At 40.2% G+C, this 18,757-nt stretch overlaps 1 protein-coding gene across 1 annotated transcript in view; it reads right to left on the reverse strand.

The window, feature by feature from the left end:
* The window catches only part of LOC108574247 (protein espinas-like), a 54,820-nt gene extending 40,173 nt beyond the window's left edge, over positions 1-14,647 (reverse strand). Inside the window, exon 1 of the mRNA XM_017936802.1 lies at positions 14,582-14,647. The gene's annotated coding sequence lies outside the window, so the exon portion shown is untranslated. The remainder of the gene's footprint in view (positions 1-14,581) is intronic.
* Between the last annotated feature and the right edge of the window lie 4,110 nt (positions 14,648-18,757).

Below are 18,757 nucleotides of genomic sequence, written 5' to 3' on the forward strand. Positions count from 1 at the left end.
CACCTACACTTCTATGTCAATTTTTCCACACATACCTAAGCTCGCAGAAATATCACATAACCTCACCTATTACAACAGATCATCATCACACTTCCACCACGTCTATGCTATAGTATATCCTAAAATTCACTTCTGTGACTGCCATGTATCTTTATTGCTATACTTCCTTCCTCTGTCTGATTCAGTCGTAAACGGGCCGTTAGCCTAAGATGAAATTAATATTAAGTGGCAACTGGGCGAGAATAGGATGACTAAATGCGGCTGTACAAGTCGACTAAAACGCATTATATCGAAGAGGGTAAGGGGCAAAACACATCCGACGCGCGCGAACGAGACATTAGTTTGCCGTGCGCGACGGATTAGGGCAACGCTGTATCTCCCAGTTAATCCTGATTTAGGGATTCCGACGCGCGCGCCATCCGGCCTATTCGTCGCGAATTAAGACACCGTAGTGTAGTAGACTCGGCCGTTTCAGTCGAACTTACAGATTAACTTTTCGACCTCACCGTTTCGAAGCAGCTGACGGTGAAAAAGCCACGTAGAATGGACGCTTAACGTGTATTATGTTGTTCGTCGTATGGGGAGATTGTTATATTGTTGGGATTATTTTTTTTTGATGAAAGGGAAGGTAGGGTGTCAGAGAAAGGGGTTTCGAGAGTGTGGGTTTTTTCTTTTTTAGCTTTTGTCAGGCTTTGTCGGGTGTGAAAGCGAAAATTGATAGTTTTACGGTGAATAGCAAAGGGGTAGGGAGATTTCGAGTGCAGGGCGATGTAGAATAATAGCGAAAGGGTTGAATATCGTTGAAAGTAGTTCAGTGTAATTTTTTTATTAGAATCCTGTATGTCTAATAATTATAAAAAGTGACACCACAATGTGAATTAAATTTCAGTTATTGCAGTTAATATAAATAAAAATAAAGTTACTTAAAATTATTCCTAAAGAATGGTCAAGTTTTCGAAACTGATTAAAAATCTAAACAAAACAGTGTTTTTTCTAACCTCAAAAAATCACGGATATTCAACTGCTGTTAAAATACGCGCCTACTATTCTGCTTACTGCTAAACCCCAGCCATTCATGAATAACAAATCCCTCTAATTCACTTCGCGTCGCTTCAAATTCAATTCCTCAACTTTCTTAATTCTCCCAGCCGGCGGAAGCCGTAGGAAACCTCAAGCTTTTCACGCGAATACGCCGCGCGCAGGCGAAGATGTTGACACGAAACGGTCGAAAGGCCGTTGGCTAGACCCGCGGAGGGTTAACCCGGTTGACAAGGGTAAAGTAATTGATACTGACGCCGGAACGGCTGACCGAGGAGCGTGTACAAGCGGAACATCCGGCGGAATTATAGGATTATATTAATACGCTCGTCTCCGAGACCTGGCCGCCATTTCCAGTCTACGCGCTACCTCGTTGTTTCGTGAATAAATTCCCTCATTAAGGGACTGCGTGGGTCCTTCGATTACTTTAACAGGATGACCAGCACAAGTGACCCAAACATTGAAGAAATTATGTGATTTATATTTTTAGTTTTAATTGAAATTTTTAATTTAATTTTCATAGTAGATTCTTAAAGACTTATTAAAGTCTTAGATAGAATCTTTAAAGACTCTAATAAGCCTGTAAGAATATCTGGTAAGAGTAACCAGGACAGCCAACCAACTAGAATTTTTTTTCTTTGTTATGTTCTTTAGATAATGTCCTGGATGGAAGTTAATCTCAAACGGGATACGTAATTTGTTTCATTTATTCTCATCTAACGTTTTGCAAGCTATATTTGTAACAAGACTGAAATGACAGACTAGTACAGTGTAATTTTCCTGGAATGCTTGTAATAGGATGATACTTTCCTATAAGAAATTTTAAGTAAAGTTGTGCACAAATATGTATGTATAGATCAGACAAGAAAAAAGAGGTTAAATAAACAGGCTTGCAAAGCCCATCATTTGCCGTTAAAATTAAAATTGTTTCTAGAACGTGATTGATATGTTAATTGACCGGTTCAGCTGCAATATCGAGGCTATAATTTTGGTTAAAAAAGAGTGTGAGCAAACAAGTATTTCATAAATTCTTCAAGAACCAGTTTTAAAGAATTTTTATGATTGAAATTTTCTGCTAATTTATACAATTATCATGGAGAATATAGCGGAAACGAAAATGTAAGAATTTTTCAGGATGCAAAAGGGTGTCACTGTGTCTAACAAGTGTAAATGGCTGCTGAATGTGTATGTCCGAACGTGAATATAGAGGGGTGAATTCTTGAGGGTGAACAAAGCGTTTAGAGCGAGAATATTTAACGAGACTGCAGAGAAACCATTCACTGTGATTATTCAAACAACATTTCAGTGGAAGGACTACACTCGAAAAAAATGAACTTTGCATTACTAAACCTTACACTATTAAAAATTCATCGAACTTCTTCTCATTCGAAATTAATCGTAAAAAGTTTCTTACAAAATACTCAAACAAATATCCTTAAAAAAAATATATTACATAAAAGTAAACTAAAAAATATTGTCTAAAAATAAAAAAAAAAATATTACATTAAAAAAAAGGCATTCCAAAAAATTTTGCAATGTTCTTAAAAATTTTTCTAAAAATGTTCACCATCATTTTTAATCTAAATACACAATATACATGCACTAAACTCCCTTTCGAGACACTCGACCTATAATCCCCAGGGAGCAGATCAATCTACCTCCGTACCATCACAAAATGTATCCATCGTAAAACGAAAAGAAAAATTACCTGATGTTCGCAAATCCTATTCGAGAGTGCTGCACATTGATCATTTGCCACCTGACGCGTTCGCCGGTGTAAAACCGTGTGTGAGAGAAACGATTCATCCTTTCTCAATCCACGATGCTCGAAAAACTCGTAACTGTGTCTATACAATGTGACAGAAGAAAACACTCTGCGAGTAACCGGCTCCATGATCGCCGCCGTGCGGCGAATTATCGTCCGCGTCCACCCCTCAACACATAAATCCCAATATCGAGCCGTGCCACGCTGTTTGCCATCTCTGTGTTTGGCCTTGACGCTTCTTGGCAACTATGCGCTTGAAATTCGATATCTAGGATGGATACCAAACGTAACAAACCAGTAACGGTTTCTCAGAAAAATTCCGTTGCGTATATTCCAACGTTCAGCTTCAAGCAGTTACTTTTAAAAATATTTACAAACCTTCAAAAATATTTTTCAGCATGTTTCAATATTTATACGGAGATTTGCATCTAACCCTGATATGTATTTTGCAATTTAAAAATAAATATAAATAGTCTCATTGATAAGATTCTTTTAAAAAAATAATACTTTCTAATAACCGTTCTAAATTCTTTACAAACACTGCCGGTATTGCAAACACACCAAATTCTCCACCATTCCATTCATCGCTGAAATCCCTCACAAAAGCTCCAAGTAAAAACAAAAGAAGCAACGTTCCACAGAATCCTTATTCTTCACCATCCTCCATTATCCTCTTTCCGTCCATCCAAATATCTCCGCCGTTCGGTAACCGCTCAAACTTCACTTTCACACCGTCATTCTCCACTTGTACACCCTCCCCCACTTCTGTCACGAACGCGAAAACCACAAATATGAGCAGAAAAACGGCAAACAAGAACGTGTGTTCGCGTTATTTCGTTAGCACGAGCACCAGGGATCGGGCGAACGGGTGAGCGTCGAGCGAAACACTAGCTAAGGACAACGTATCGGGGTGCTTGGCCATGGGGGCGCGCCCCTTCGCATAGAAGGGCCCCTCGCGCGCTACTATGCATCGCCGGTACATTCGATACGTTGTCCGCGAGGGGTTCCCTCGACTACCCATCACGGCCCTATGACTAATAAGAAGCCCGACGGACTCTGTCACACGATTCCAAGCGATCCGAGTTAAACGATGCGAACCTCGTGGGCTTCCATATCGTTCGATCGACGCGTGTTCGTCACGACTATACGCGATTCTAACGAATTTTAGTAAAAAACATTGAACAGATCAAGGGTCGTGTTATGAGTGTAATACGATCCGTTTTAACGCAATCCCGAATAGAATCTCGGGTAGCATCGGAGACCTTCGGACTCTCGAACCGATCTCGGCCGGTTTTTTCCGACACGATCCGAAGCTCGGGTATCCAACGTAACTATATCGGACTGTGTCTGTGCATAACAGTAATGTTGTTACTCTATTGATGCGTGGATTTCGTTGAGTTTAACCCTCGGACAGCATATTTCTCTATTTTACTAGACATTATATTGTTTAAAATTCTACAAAACAGTAAACATATTTATAATATAAAGAGAGGAGAGTCGTGGCTCTGTTTCGAATGCCGATTAAAAGAAGAGGCATCTAAAAGTTGTGTCAGTAGTGACCCGGCAACTGACGACCAAACATTAAGCGGCGGGGGGGAAACGTAGGAGAGGTTATGTATGCATATGTCAATGAGCAGTTGTACAGCTGGTTGAAGTAGTTCGTTGAATAAGAATGGTCATGATTTATTGAAATTGTATTTCTGAAATAATCTTGAATGAAGGTAGCGATGTGAATGAGTGAATATATATATATATATGAAGCAGTGAAGTGTCGATTATTGTGTCGTAACGAAAGATGTGACTGGATATGTTCATGAGGGTGGTTTCAGGGATAAGATAGCACAATGGTGTAAACGGAGGAATAAGTGGGTGCATATATCTATCCGTAGAAACGATATACATAGTAATTGGGGAATTGAGGGGTTGATTTTTCAGATAAGGAAACAGTGTTAATTTCTATGATTAAATTCATAATTTTTAGATAAACTGATGTAATTACACACGTGTTCAAATAACAATTTTTCTTCGTTCGTGAGAAGAAAAATTTCCAAGTTGATCGAAAAGTGTTATAAATAAAGAAAAGTTAGCCAGTTCTGTTAATTTTATCTGTTAAAATAAATTGCACGATTTTTGTAACTCACGAAGGTTAACGAAAGCTTTTAGCCCGAACGAAAGCAGGAACCCGTTGATTTAGTGGCACGATCTTTTTTGTTTTGCTATTGGGAAGTGTTATCTGACCACTACCAGTAAAACGCTCGTTTATTCTCCTCGATACGATCACGTGTATCTCGATACTGGGGAGAAGGGTTGCCACGGGGGCAATTTTTGTGGGTTCCAGTGCCTCGGAAAAGAGACAGTTATTGATTTATCTAAGCTCACGCTTAGTCAACCGAATTTCCCGTGTTCTTCGATCCCCCCATCCTAATTTTCGCACCCAATCCCCCAAAAACATACCGGAGATTCAACAAAGAAATACAGAAACACTGATGAATATACTCTGACAAAATATTACTGACTGCAATACTCATAAACTTTTTAAATAATCAGCAAAACTTACGTAGATTTGTAAAACATACTTATCCCTTAAAATACATTCTCCAATTTTTTCCTTCAACTAAAGAATAGATAGAAGTCTTAAGTAGGTCTATAAAGGGGATAATTATTAATCTTTTTAAACATTTTAACTAGAAGTATAATGGAAAAAACTTGATTTCTAAAAATAAAATTTCTTGCATAAAAGGCAATTTAAAAAATTACCTCAAAATTTGAAAGATGAATTTAAAAAAAAGAAAAAGAAGCTCAGTTATAACCCTTGAACACTCGCAAATTCACCTGACACCCTGAAACTCCCATGAATCACCGGTGTGTAATTTAAAAAGAGCTTCTGAAGCGTCATCGATCCTCCAATCGCCTTTATACGTTGCACGCATGATTTACAACCGTAGAAAGTGTCGAGCGTGCGAGCACATTTTTATCAAAAAACGTGCACCAGATGCGAAACATGTCGCATCCCCTAATACACACACAACATGTACACACACACACACGCGCGCACAAATTTTCTCGTTCGTCGAGAAGGAAGGCCCCATGTGTCGCGAGGATCGTCGTATGCAAAACGTGAATCGAAATTCGCGCAACGTCCTCGCGATTCGTAACGACACTCAAGAGAGAAGAACGCTGGTGTGTAGTCGAACCATAGAGACTAGCGGCGCAGCGGTTCGATTTCAGCCGAGATTGTCTCCCGTGTCTATAATATGGAACGACAGGGGTTCACAGAGTCTTCTCGTGGATGAAGATTATGGGCTGAGATTTCACGTCGATGAAGAATGAACGGGGAATATATTAAGGGCTTGAGGAAAATTCTGCCATGATGTTTTTTTCTCGTATGGATGTATGAAGACTGTTCTTGTATATGGAGATGGGGGCGTTTGTGTTCCTCGAGAATCGAATTCTAGTCCCTGCGGAGTAGGGAGGATTGGGGTTGTTTTTGGGGGTGTATCATTGGTATCCTCTTGGTTTTAAATGGTTCTTGTGTTGGGAAATGGGCAGAGATAGATTCCATTTTTTTTTTTATATGGTTGTTGGTATTTTTTTGATGGTTCAATTTGTTGCAAAAGATGCTGAAATTTTGCATATGTCTATCACATTCATAAACAAAGTGAATTAATTGGATAAATTAAATGAATAATATTAAAATAAAGCACGTTAACAAAATACTAGAAATTTATGCATAACTGTACTGTACATTATATTACGACCAATTGCAACAAGGAAATGAAATTTCTGAAACACGTTGCATGAAGAAGCCACATTCTGGTAACCGTAACTTAAACAACCATACCTCCCATAGGAGGACCCCTTCCAAAACTACTTCCACCATCCGCAACGACAGACATATCTATTTAAATTACACCATTCCACGCATAAATTACCTTGCACTACCTCCACAACGCTGTAATTTTTATTTATTTATTTAGAATCTTTATTAAGTGTACAGAGAAAAAAGGACAGACGTAGATTGTTATAATCTAATCTGTTCAAGTAAAAAAAGAATAAAAAATAGAAAACAGAAAATATGTATATAATAGAACTTCAAGGTAAATAGAAATATAAAGGAAATGATAATTAACAATTTTACATTGAAAGCTGCTCGAGTTATATCTCAAACAAAATCTGTACACGATTAGACGAAGAATAGGGTTGAAACTACCCGCACTAAGTCGCCTCCCTCCATTTCTTTTTCACTGAAACAATGCCACGTGAATCGTAAAGTTTTTTTTCTCTCTTTGCAGTGAACGTGGTTTATCTGTGTGGCGGACGCGAGAATCGTTGTTCTTATCGTTCTATGCCGCTCTATGGTGAACACACCGTTGGGAGGGTAGATAAACACACAGAAGAACCCCGTACTCTTACCGCAATGATGCATGTACCATATGCGCACGCGACACCCCCCACGCACTTTTGCAACCCTTGAAAACGGTTAAGACGTCGTATTTTCACCGCGTGCGCCGTCTGCGCCCGTCGCTTCACCCTCTGAAGAGGTTTGGGAACGCCGAGTTATTCGTGAAAAAAAGAAAAAAATTGAGAGAAAAGGAAGAGGGTGAGTTAATAAATATTGGAATAACTGAAAAAAGTGAATGTATGCACGAGTGAATAAGTGAATCGCCAAGCAGGTGGATGAATGAATGAATGAACAATTAACTGAGTGAGAGAATGAATAGATAAGAAAGTATGTGAATGATCCAATGAATCACCAAACGAGTGAAAATTTGAATAAAAATGTAAGATTCACTGTACGAATGAAAATGTGAGTATAAATGAATCAGTTGATTCTTTAAAGAAGAGTAAATGAGTGAACAATAAAAAGAGAAAAAAAAGCAAGAAGTGTGTATGTGTGTGTATATGTGAGAACTTGAACAAATCGTAAAAGTTTAACAAACCAAGAAGGGAAGATGGAATTATCATTGAAAACGTGCTAACGCGAACGGAAAAGAAAGAGATGAAAAAAAGAAGAGGCGAAGGAGCTAAGTAACGAGGGTGCGAATCCGATGGTTGTGGATGAACGCGTGACGGAGGTGGGGTTAGGAAGAAAAATCACATCAAATATTTACCCTGGTACGCGAAGGTGTCGTGGAGGAAAATCGAGAAATCAAGAGAAACCTGGCCAGTGACAACGAAATCCGTCGGGGAATCGAATCCATCGAATGCACGCTCCGCTCGTTTTTCTTTATGCCTCATGGCAGATTCTTTTGACGCGTGGAATAAGGGACATTTTTGCACAAGTGCCATGGATTTATGATCCAATTATAAGTCTTTCTTTTTCCGTTAGACTTTCATTGTATAGAATGAACAATAAAAATTGTATTGTTCGGCGGTTAAACACTTTAGAAACTTCAATTTTATATTAACTTGTATAAAAAGGTTCAAGTTTATAGGGCGTTGTCGATTTGAATAGAGCGAAAACCTTTATAACCTAACATTATATTATCGTACTAAGTTTAGCACCTCCCACTTCCTCACTTTGCTCGACACTCTCGAGTAAACAACCTCGACACCTCCACTGCCACGCCATTCACGGTAAAAGTCTCTCAGAATGTCGCAGCTAAATCCTTAACAATTCGTTGCCCGTCGCCTTCCGCGTCTAACTAAATTACGCCAATTTCACTTGACGTCTACTTCAAGGCTTAACCTCAAAAATCCACCGAAAAACCTTACCACAGAATTGTCTTTTTTTTCCAGCAAATTAATTGGATCTTACTATCAACTTTTCTTTAAGACACTTTTTCGTCATACCACAAGAAGTGCTTGAAAAATCGTGGTGTTACGTGGAACAACCTGTATATTAATAAAAATAAAACATCTACAAGTACATCGTTGCTTCGTTTAACACCTGCTTCTAAATAAACTTATCTAAATCTTTCGAAAAAATACAACAAAAATTATCCTAACCTAAAAACAAAATCCCACGAACTTCCTCGAACCACATTTATCCACACAATAAACTTCAAGTATCGACACTCGATGCAGTAACAACCCTCCCCTTGCACATCCTCTCGCTACACCAAGGTTCTTCTCTGCAGCGAACGCGCACGAGAACAGCATTTTGCGACCGGTGAGTTACGAGGATAAGAGAAAGCCGCGAGAGGCGACGGTCGGTTGAAAATATTGCTGGTCCGCGTTGTATACCGCACAAGGAGATTCCAGGAGGGAAAGGGGGCTCTGTGTGGTGGCGAGTCAGAAACCTTTTAAAAATATCCGCGTTGAAACGAATGGCGACGGCAGCGCGCGAACGACCGAAATAGAAAGCCAAACCGGCCGATTCGCGGCGATACACCCTCCCCCTCGAGGCTCTAGGACGAAGGACGTATTCGAATCGTTTTGGAAACCGAACCTAACTCTGCAGCAGCCAGGCGACCGTGTATTTTTGGTCGCGTCACGTCGCACTCCACCAAGTGAACACACGCAGCCTGCGTCTTTTTGGATGTTGACTTTTGATGGAAGTCTTGACAGAAGGCGAGACTTCTGGCTCGGGAGAAAGTTGAGCGTGTTTTGTAGCCAGTCTTCTTGAGAGTTGGAACGCCTTTTTGGGATGTTTTATTAGTTTTTATTTCGTTGGGGTGTGACACTGTTTGTTTTAGTTACCGGGTGCGAAGACAGGGATGTTTCGGTGCAGGGTGTTGGACGGTTGATTCTGGAGAGAAAATAGACCTAGTGGGTGTTTTTTGTGTGAAGGTTGGTTTATGGTAAATACAAAAATTGTGGAGTAAGAGAAATGTCGTTGAAAATTTTTTTTCTATAAATTTTTTACATGAATTTTTGGAAATCTTTTTATTATATTTTTTTCAATTTTTGGTAAAATTTTGAAAAGCATAGAAGACACAAGTACTACAATTATATTTTCCTTAGAACAATGCAATTATTCTACTAAATAAAATACAATTTCTAATAAAGATAGGCAACTCCTACAATTCAACAACCAACATTGACCTCTATCATTAAATCATTAGTACTAGAACTAGAACAATTTAGTACGCAATATAAGAATATCCCAATGAATCCTCAAATATCATAAAAAAATTCTAACGACCCAATCACTTCTAATCATCAGCAAACACTATTTAGGACATAGAACGACAATGAGTCACTGTAGTGGATGGATACCATCAGAACGTCTGCTTGTTTAACCAGTCGGTCATTAGTAATTGGATCACTCGTATTTGTCGATCGTGAACGATCTTCGAGAGTGAATCCCTTTAACGTACGACTGTTGGCCACCCGTGTCCCTCCCACAGTTTTCCTTCAAATAACGAGTCCGTTCTTAATTCGACTTTTTTCCCCTCCTTATCGTTTCCTACTTTTTGACGAAATCGAAGAAACTTTTTCCATTCGTTACGCGTAAGTGCTGTTCGATGCTCACTCGTCGATGCTCCGACGGAAAATGTAAATTTCGGAGATTTACGTAACACTTTTTAAGGTAGGGATTGATCTTTAACGATAGTTGAAGAATTTGAAGGATTCAGTGAAGACTAATGGGAAAATTTTCACTTCTAAATGAGGTTAAGTGAAATATTTTCATTAAAAAAAATTATCTTTTATTAATTGCAAATTATAGGTTACTTTTATTCTGTCGATTTACCCTTTGAGCTAATGGCATTTGTTAAACACAAGAAGGAGAGACAAAGGTTACTGAAGGTTACCGAAGGTCATAGTCTTTATCTAGCGATACGGTGGTACGAACATTTCGGAATGTCAGACTAATGGTTTTAACATATTACAGTTGTAAATACGCGGAATGCCGCTCGAAAATTAACGGTTAAGGCTGCACGAAGGAGTTTACAACTCGTGACTAGGTTATGTGACACGACTGACTTGCAAATGAATCTTTTATGCTAATGGTAAATCATTACACTTTTAAAATAAACATAACCTCTTTGTATGACCTGATAATCTTAGATTGTTACAAGAACGAAACATTTTTTGAAGTGATTTAACTAAAAGTCAACGCTTTTTTTTCTCTATAATTGCATTACTCTACTTTAACAGGGACACAATATGGAAAAAGAGACGCTTTATTAATGAAAAGAGGTTTTTATATTCTAATTATAAAAAATTTCAAACCAACACAAGAACGGATGAAGAAAAACGTTTAAAACTTACACGCTGGTTTGAGGTGCAAACGTCACTGGTCATTAAAAGTGGCGATTAAAGGCGTATGACAAAGCAAACGGGGAAGAAATGGTTTACGTTTATGATAAATCAGCGTGTGTCATAGTGAGCTATAAAACGCATCGCGTTGAGGACGCACGGATATGAAACCACTTCACTGCGAATGTCCCCGTCAACCGTTCTAAACTAACGAATTTTTGCACTTAGCACTTCTTGGAAACCTCTTCTTGTTATTGCTAATAAGACTCGACTCGAATATCCGTAAAATTTTACACTATTCATCTGACAACACTAAAGAAAACTTAAATATTAATCGAGAATAAATTCCATCGCTTGAAGTCTGCATAAACTTCACACGACAGTGTATGGAAACGACGAGAAACAATTTGCAACCAATCACAAACTAGGAGGAAAATATCGACCAATCAAATTTATCCACCAGGATTCGAACCCTGAACCTACCAATTACAGCACAGGTGTTCCCACTAACGAGTCCACGTGAAAAAAAAAACGATGCACAACTAAAATCCAATTTCCAATCTCACTTAATTTATACCACAGAAAACCACAATTTCTGCACTCTCCATTAATTCGCATGATTAAGATTCCACGGTAATACCGCGTTTTTCAACTGACCAGGCGTATCTTCAACGGTCTCCCTCTCCCCGTGGTACGCGCAACGTAAACGTACATCGAAAGGCAACTATAAAACGATTTACTTAACGCGATAAGCCGGCTATTCCCTGTGCCGTGTAAATCTTCGAGCGGCGCGGGAGAATCGTCGAAGCGTGATACCTCAGAATTCAGCCTTAATCGAGGAGGCCCTCTTATCTTCGTAATACATTGTGAGCGGCGCACGGCTGGTGAAAAACGGTCGAAAATGCAGCGCGACGGTGCTTCCACCTCGACTTTACGATTTCGCGTGGAAACGGACTTACGATGCGTGTTTAACGTTCGCGCGGTTGTACGGGCTGGCCTCTAGCACGCCGCGGCGTTAAATTAACCTTTATCTCGCAACCGAGCGACAAGCGATGGACGCCGTTGTTCCCAGCTTTGTACATTAACCGAAAACCACGACTACGTGTACGTAAATTCTTGCTCGACGGTATTTTGTTGCCGTAACCGATGTTTCGATGTTGAACACGGTTATTAACTTCACGAAACACTGTGACACTACAGCAAGGGGCCATCATTGGTTACAAAGAGATCCGTATCCGATATGTTCCGGTCCGTTCTAGTTCGTTCCTACGTGCCACAACATTGTGGCGCGTTTTGACAGTTGTATATACGAACTGTTTTCAAGTGAAACGAATAACTTGAACGTTTCAAATTAAATATATAATTATCACTATTTTTCAATATAAAGAAACACTATTTTTTAACCGTATTTTGTCGCTTTTAATGAACTGTGAAAGGGTCCATTTGGGTCTCTAAACGACTTTAGAATAGACCCAACGGAAGCTGTAGAGTGTAGTGTTGCCACGTCTCCCGCGTATAATTGTAACGATACACGTATTGCATATTTGCCGTAAGAGGGAATTAGCGAGTCGACGGTAGACGAAGGGCTGTTGCTAATGGGGTTTGACATTGACGAATCTCCAGGTTACGAAGTCGTCAACCACACAGAGGGCCCCACCGCCGGGAGGTTGGCATTACATCTAAGGCACAGTTCACGCTTACCAGCTTATCGTGGTAATCTAAAGCATTCATTTCCGACTGATGAGACGACTATTATTTCCGACGACGTCATACCCGTGGGGAGTAAGAGTAGAGAGAATGCGAAGAGAGAGGGAGGGAGGGTGGGAAGAGATGCAATTTTACTTCGTGAAGATGTGGCACGAACGAAAAAGTGGCAATTGTCACAGCAACCAACCGGATGAAAAATACCGGTTGATGAAGAGGAACGAGATGACAATTCTCTAGATAAATTGAGAATCGTGTCGCGAATGTAGTCAACTCCGTCGACTCATTTGTCAATGGAACTTGTCAGCTAATTCGGATTATAAATTTCTTCGTTTCTAATTATAAGAAAAAATAAATAAGGCGGCAAATAGACGTGTGAGGTAAACTCTATAATAGAAGGGAAGTGGCTCTCGGCCGTTTTCAGGTATTAGATAAGCCCCTCGGTAAAAGTAAAAATCGAGAAAAAAAGGAGAGCTTCTGCCTGAACCCCGATAAGGGGATTCACCTCGGGGAAAAATCACCGTGGCGATTCGGACAGTAGCATCGGCTCGAATTTCGACTATTTGTCCTCGAAAGACAAGATCCTAATGGGAAAGTAATTCCTTTCGGGTAAACGTTGGGAGAGATAAAGAGGCCGGCGTAAGGGATCCGTGGAGATTCGTATTGCATGCTCGCGGCAACCTGGACGAGGTTCGTCGAGATCAGGTCTCCGATAAGGATCCCTCTTTTCGGAAAGCTCGTCCGGAATTTGTCTTCAACCGATGCTGTTCAACCGCTGGAACATCCTCTGAGCGGTTGGAGGTAGTTCCAACGAGATTGAGACGAACCACGTTTCATTACAGTTTATATTCAATGGTTAAACATATATTTAAAAAATATAAATAATTATTCTAGTTTAGAAACAATTTTATATAGTTCAGATTGGAATATGGTATTTCTTCTATCCCAAATTCGACTATTTTTAAACTTGCATGTGTAGTAGGTACATATACAGGGTGTTACAAAAGGGTGTTCAGTGACAAATTGGTACAACGTGTTCAAGAGATGAAATAGATGAAAAAAGTTCATATAAACTCTTGTTTCAAAACGATTTATTAAAATGTTATAGGGAATAAAAAAGAACTGTTGTCCATTAAGTTGTACGATGCTTTTCAGTTTCGTACTGACATTTAAGACAGTCATTTGCTTATTAATAAGCAATTATACAGAGCTGTAAAATCGAGAAGCATTGTACAATTTCTTGTAACTATTCCTTATTACTCTTTAATAAATCATTTTAGGTTATAGGTTCATATGAACTTTTTTCATCTATTTCACTTCCTGAATACGCTATATCAATTTGACACGTACCTTTTGAAATACACTGTATAGACGTTAAAAAAGTAAGACATGCTGTTACCTAAGAAATATTTGCTTTTTCACCCCCTGTACTTTGAACTTTTCATCCCCTTCCTACAAAACCACTGAAATCTTCGAAACAGCACTGTTGCACGAGTCAACGTGCTTTCCGGTGCATGAAACACCGAGGACTTAACCGCAACAGTGGATACACATAAGCCGTCGGTGGCTTTAACCTCTGTCTCTCTTACTCTCGTTCCGCCCGTGAGCTAATTAAAAATCGCGACGCGGGATATGGTGAAAAGGACCGCGCCACTAAGTAACGGTCCTTCGTGCCGGCGGTTCGTGTGAACAGACTCGAAAACTTGCCCGCTAATTGGCGGATCTTCAAAGACTGTCGACCTCTCTCCGTGTCTTCTGTTCCGTTTCAATTTTCATTTCGCCGTGCCGTGCTTCTTGTCAAGAGCGAGTTAACCTTCGTTGCGATAAATCAAACGCGGATCACTAGTTCATTATTCCTCGAGCAACAGTAGTCCAACACGCAAAAACAGGTTTTGACGGAAAATAACATTTCTAGTTTGTATATCGTACCTCTTATCTGATGTGCTGTTGCCACCGGTACGTCCTCGAACGATTCTTCATCCTTCTCTGACAGACACTTCACTCGAATTTCGAAAGTCGATGCTCTGCGCCCTTCATGGCTTCGACAATGTTTTGATCACGCATGTAAATATAGTTTCACTAGTGATAAATACGAGGTATATTTCTCTACCGTGAAAGACCTACAGCTTGTTAATAATTTAACGACAACATGAATGATTGGAATGGATTGCGTGAATGAATTGATGAATTTCTAGTTAACAGTGAGTTATAACGATATTTGTCGACGATTTGTTAGACGGTGTTAACGCACGATGCGGAGAGAAATATCAGAAGCGAGGAGAACGAGCTAACACCCACACTAGTGACACGACGGTACGTGGCACGCGCCTACGACTGAGAACGAAGCATTCCGACACCGGGTTCCGACACGAAATCTCACGCTCGGTTACGTTCGGCGCTGTTCGCCGTCGCTCGTCTCGAAGCACGTGGCTTCTCCGGCGAGACCACGCTGTTTCATTCCGGTTTCTCCTTCCCCCACCATTTCCCGACTTTTCGGCCTTTCTACCTGTCGCTCGAACACATTTGTCGTTTCAATAAAAATTCTTTCATTCGATAAATGTATTCCCCCCGTTTAATTCTCACATTGCATAAGAAATTACACACTTTATATACGTTTTTAAAAATGTTTATTTCAACCGATGTTGTACTTATATCCCTACAATCTTCCAGAAAACTACCAATAAACTCGATTTCAAAAGGTTAATAAACACAGAGAAACATCAAGCAGATCTTCACTCCAACCAAATTCCACACACGCAAAAATAGACTCCTATACCATATTCCGTATTTTATCTTTATTAATCTCTGCTGGATCATGCAAACTCCCTGAAGAAAACCTCCCACACCATTCGACATTATTATTCGACTCTCCCGTTTTCAGATAACCATCGTAAAGACTGTTTGAACATCGAAATACGATACGAGCAGTTAGTCGTGCGTTGAAAACGAAGAGAACTCGAGGAAAGCGGAAAGAATCGTCGTCGTACCCGACGGATTTGCGGACGGACACAGGATTAGGATGGGGGATGGGGGCTCGACTATACCGCGCGTGAGTATGGGTAGAGGAGATTCCAGCGATCGTACGGCATTAGTATTCACGATGGATACTCGTTTCGTTGATGAGCTCGAGTCTGACGTATCATCCCCTTGCTCTCGGAATAGCGTCGCGACGACGAGACGACTTCTGCTTACGGAGAAGACTTTCAAATTCAAACGTCCCATAAAAAAATTCTTTCGGGAGGGTAAAAGTGCTCGTCGATAACGAGATCGTTCCGACGGTACGTTTGGCGATATGTCTCGCGTGGAACGCGCGTTGTTATATGATCGATGGCGGCGAGTCTGTCTTGCAAGTCCTGCGGGGCTGTGGTAACATTTGTCTGTAGAAAGAAATTCCAAGATTGCCGAGAAATTCGCTGATTGCGAAGATTGAGAGTGGAGTGTTGTTTTGGGTGTGGCTCGGGTTCTATGATTGCTGGAAGAGTGGGCGTTTGAACTTTAGAGTACACGAATGGATTTGTTGTATCGATAAGGAGATATGCTAATTTGTTTTAAAGAAAAATTGTAGCTTTCTTCGTATCGTTAAGGATCGGTTACGACTTTCGAGCGAAATGAAGATACATTTTATCCAAGTGAAATTTCCAACTTTCAAAATTTCAAAATTTGAATTTTTGAACATCTTCCGAAACTTATATTTTTCTCGTGGTACACAACGTTTAAAAACAGTATTCCACCTCCAACAATCAAATTCACTATCCGACCACCCCTCGCTGGTAATCGAACAACATTTTCCTCGACGAAGTTCCCTTGCTTTAATAGAAATCCTCCGCTGATAGAATTGTTGGTTCTCCTATAGAAACGCTCGTTTCGAAAATCCTGTCCACGTCCCGTAAGTTCCGGGTTTGTGTGGTCGAATTTCGTATCCACCAGTGAAAATTCCGCGTGTGTAGAGATTGTCGTAGTTACAGGCGGAAGAAAGAGGCGGCAGCAGGTGGCTCGCCCCTGGTTTTACGAGCGGTCGCCAAAGGGCAGTATACCGGATGTCGTTTACATGCGAATCGCTCATCGGGGAGAAACTCCGGCGCGGATAAACTCTGGATTTGCGCGGGACCTGCAATTTATGCTAACTTACCGATTCGACGTCGTTCCAACAACAGCGGTTCGTTGAACGTCGATGACGAGAAACGAATGGAAGCTACTTGCGTCGCGTACGATTATATAATATTTCACGACACTGTCACGTTTACCTTAAATACGTTGAGCGGGTCATCGGTGATCCATGTTTTTGACGACATTTAGCTCAGACCGTTTGGTAATATCAGATCACTTAGAAATCCTACCTCTCATTTTTTAATAGTTCGTGTTATTGTATATTATTAAGACAGCGATACTACAAAAGCAACACAAATTTCTTTAATCTTGTCAACGGTCAAACTACGCATGTACAATACCGGTTCTCGTCCGATCACCGAAGTCAAGATGCGTTGGGCACGGTTAGTACTTAGATGGGTGTTCTCATTTTTTAATAGTTCGTGTTATTGTACATTATTAAGACTGCGATACTACAAAAGCAACACAAATTTCTTTAATCTTGTTAACGGTCAAACTACGCATGTACAATACCGGTTCTCGTCCGATCACCAAAGTCAAGATGCGTTGCGCACGGTTAGTACTTAGATGGGTGCCGCTTGGGAACTCCGTGTGCTGTTGGCAACCTTTTTTTTTTCGTCCGAATTAAAAGCGTATCACTCATTAGGTGTATATAATGTATGCATTAACGTGAACCATCACGCGGATTGAATGAAAATTCAAGTGAAATTGACGCGACACTCAGCATATTAACTTAAACATTAAAACCTAACCTCAATGAAATAACAAATATAAACATAGAAGGAATACAAGGCTAACCAGACGTCACATATTTCTACAAGGTAGAAACAAAAGATAACACAACAAAGAGCTTCTACCAAAAAGGAATACGATAAAAAAAAAAAGGAATCTCGACAGGAAAAGCAAACGTTCCAAGCACAGAGAGAACAACGAATCAAAAATTTCCACATGAAAAACTAACCAACAGAAGTATCTGGACAAAAGGGAAAATTTTCATGAGGACTATAAAACGTTGGTAAAAAGAGACGAAAAATCCGCAAGAGGTAGAATATCGCAAGAAAGGCAGAATTTCAACGAAAGTTCCAAGAGTAAAAGATAGATGTTCCACGAGAGAGAGAGAGAGGTAGAGAAAGTGGTGGAACGGTGGCGACAACCGCAAATTCTATTTGCCCAATGGAAAACGCGCGCCGTATGCCGCGAGGGATGCTGGGACTGCTTGCTTTCACCCTTACAAGCTTCCATATTTCGTTGCTTACGTGTACGGGGCCACTCTCGCGTGCGTCCTCCGATTCTAATGGATCCTCCACTCGTAAATCCAGCCGTTGGTAAGTCACCCCCCTCCACCGCATCGATACCGTCGGATACTTTCGGGCGCGACGGTTATTGCCGAGTTGACGGTAAACAGAACCTCGAAAGCGAACTGGCCAAGTCTTCCGATGCGTTCCGATTGAATTTCCGGAGAATTGTTTGGCTTTTTAGATATTGCTTAGACGAGAGATATATAAAGGGTGTTTTCAATGAAATTTCAGTGGAAGGTAATTGACATTGAAAAAGTGAACAATTTTAAAAAATTTCCTACCAAGAAATGCTACTATGTTTTTCGGTAGCTATAACCAGTAAGTGTGAAGATTAAAAAATATGCAATTTGTATAATTGCGGTATTATAAACGTTAATATTATAGAATGAAGATTGAGATAATAGAAGATGATTTGTTGTTATGTTCCTTCCACGAATAACGTTATCATCCAGGGAAAACGACTCGTGGCTGACACGTGACACTAGCCTTGCAATCCCATAACCTCAATTCACTTACCTCGTATACGATCTTTCAGCCTTATTGGCCCTCTAATTGCTAATTTATGCTGCAAGCATCGAATCCAATATATTCCCTAAATTTCGTTAACATTTTCATAATAAACTCGTTACTTTTAATACCACCACCGTCTTCTAGAATTACCCGGGAAAATTAAAATGCAAATTCCACGAAGTGAATATTT

Source organism: Habropoda laboriosa, unplaced genomic scaffold (assembly GCF_001263275.1).
Source record: "Habropoda laboriosa isolate 0110345459 unplaced genomic scaffold, ASM126327v1 scaffold176, whole genome shotgun sequence".
NCBI lineage: Eukaryota > Metazoa > Arthropoda > Insecta > Hymenoptera > Apidae > Habropoda > Habropoda laboriosa.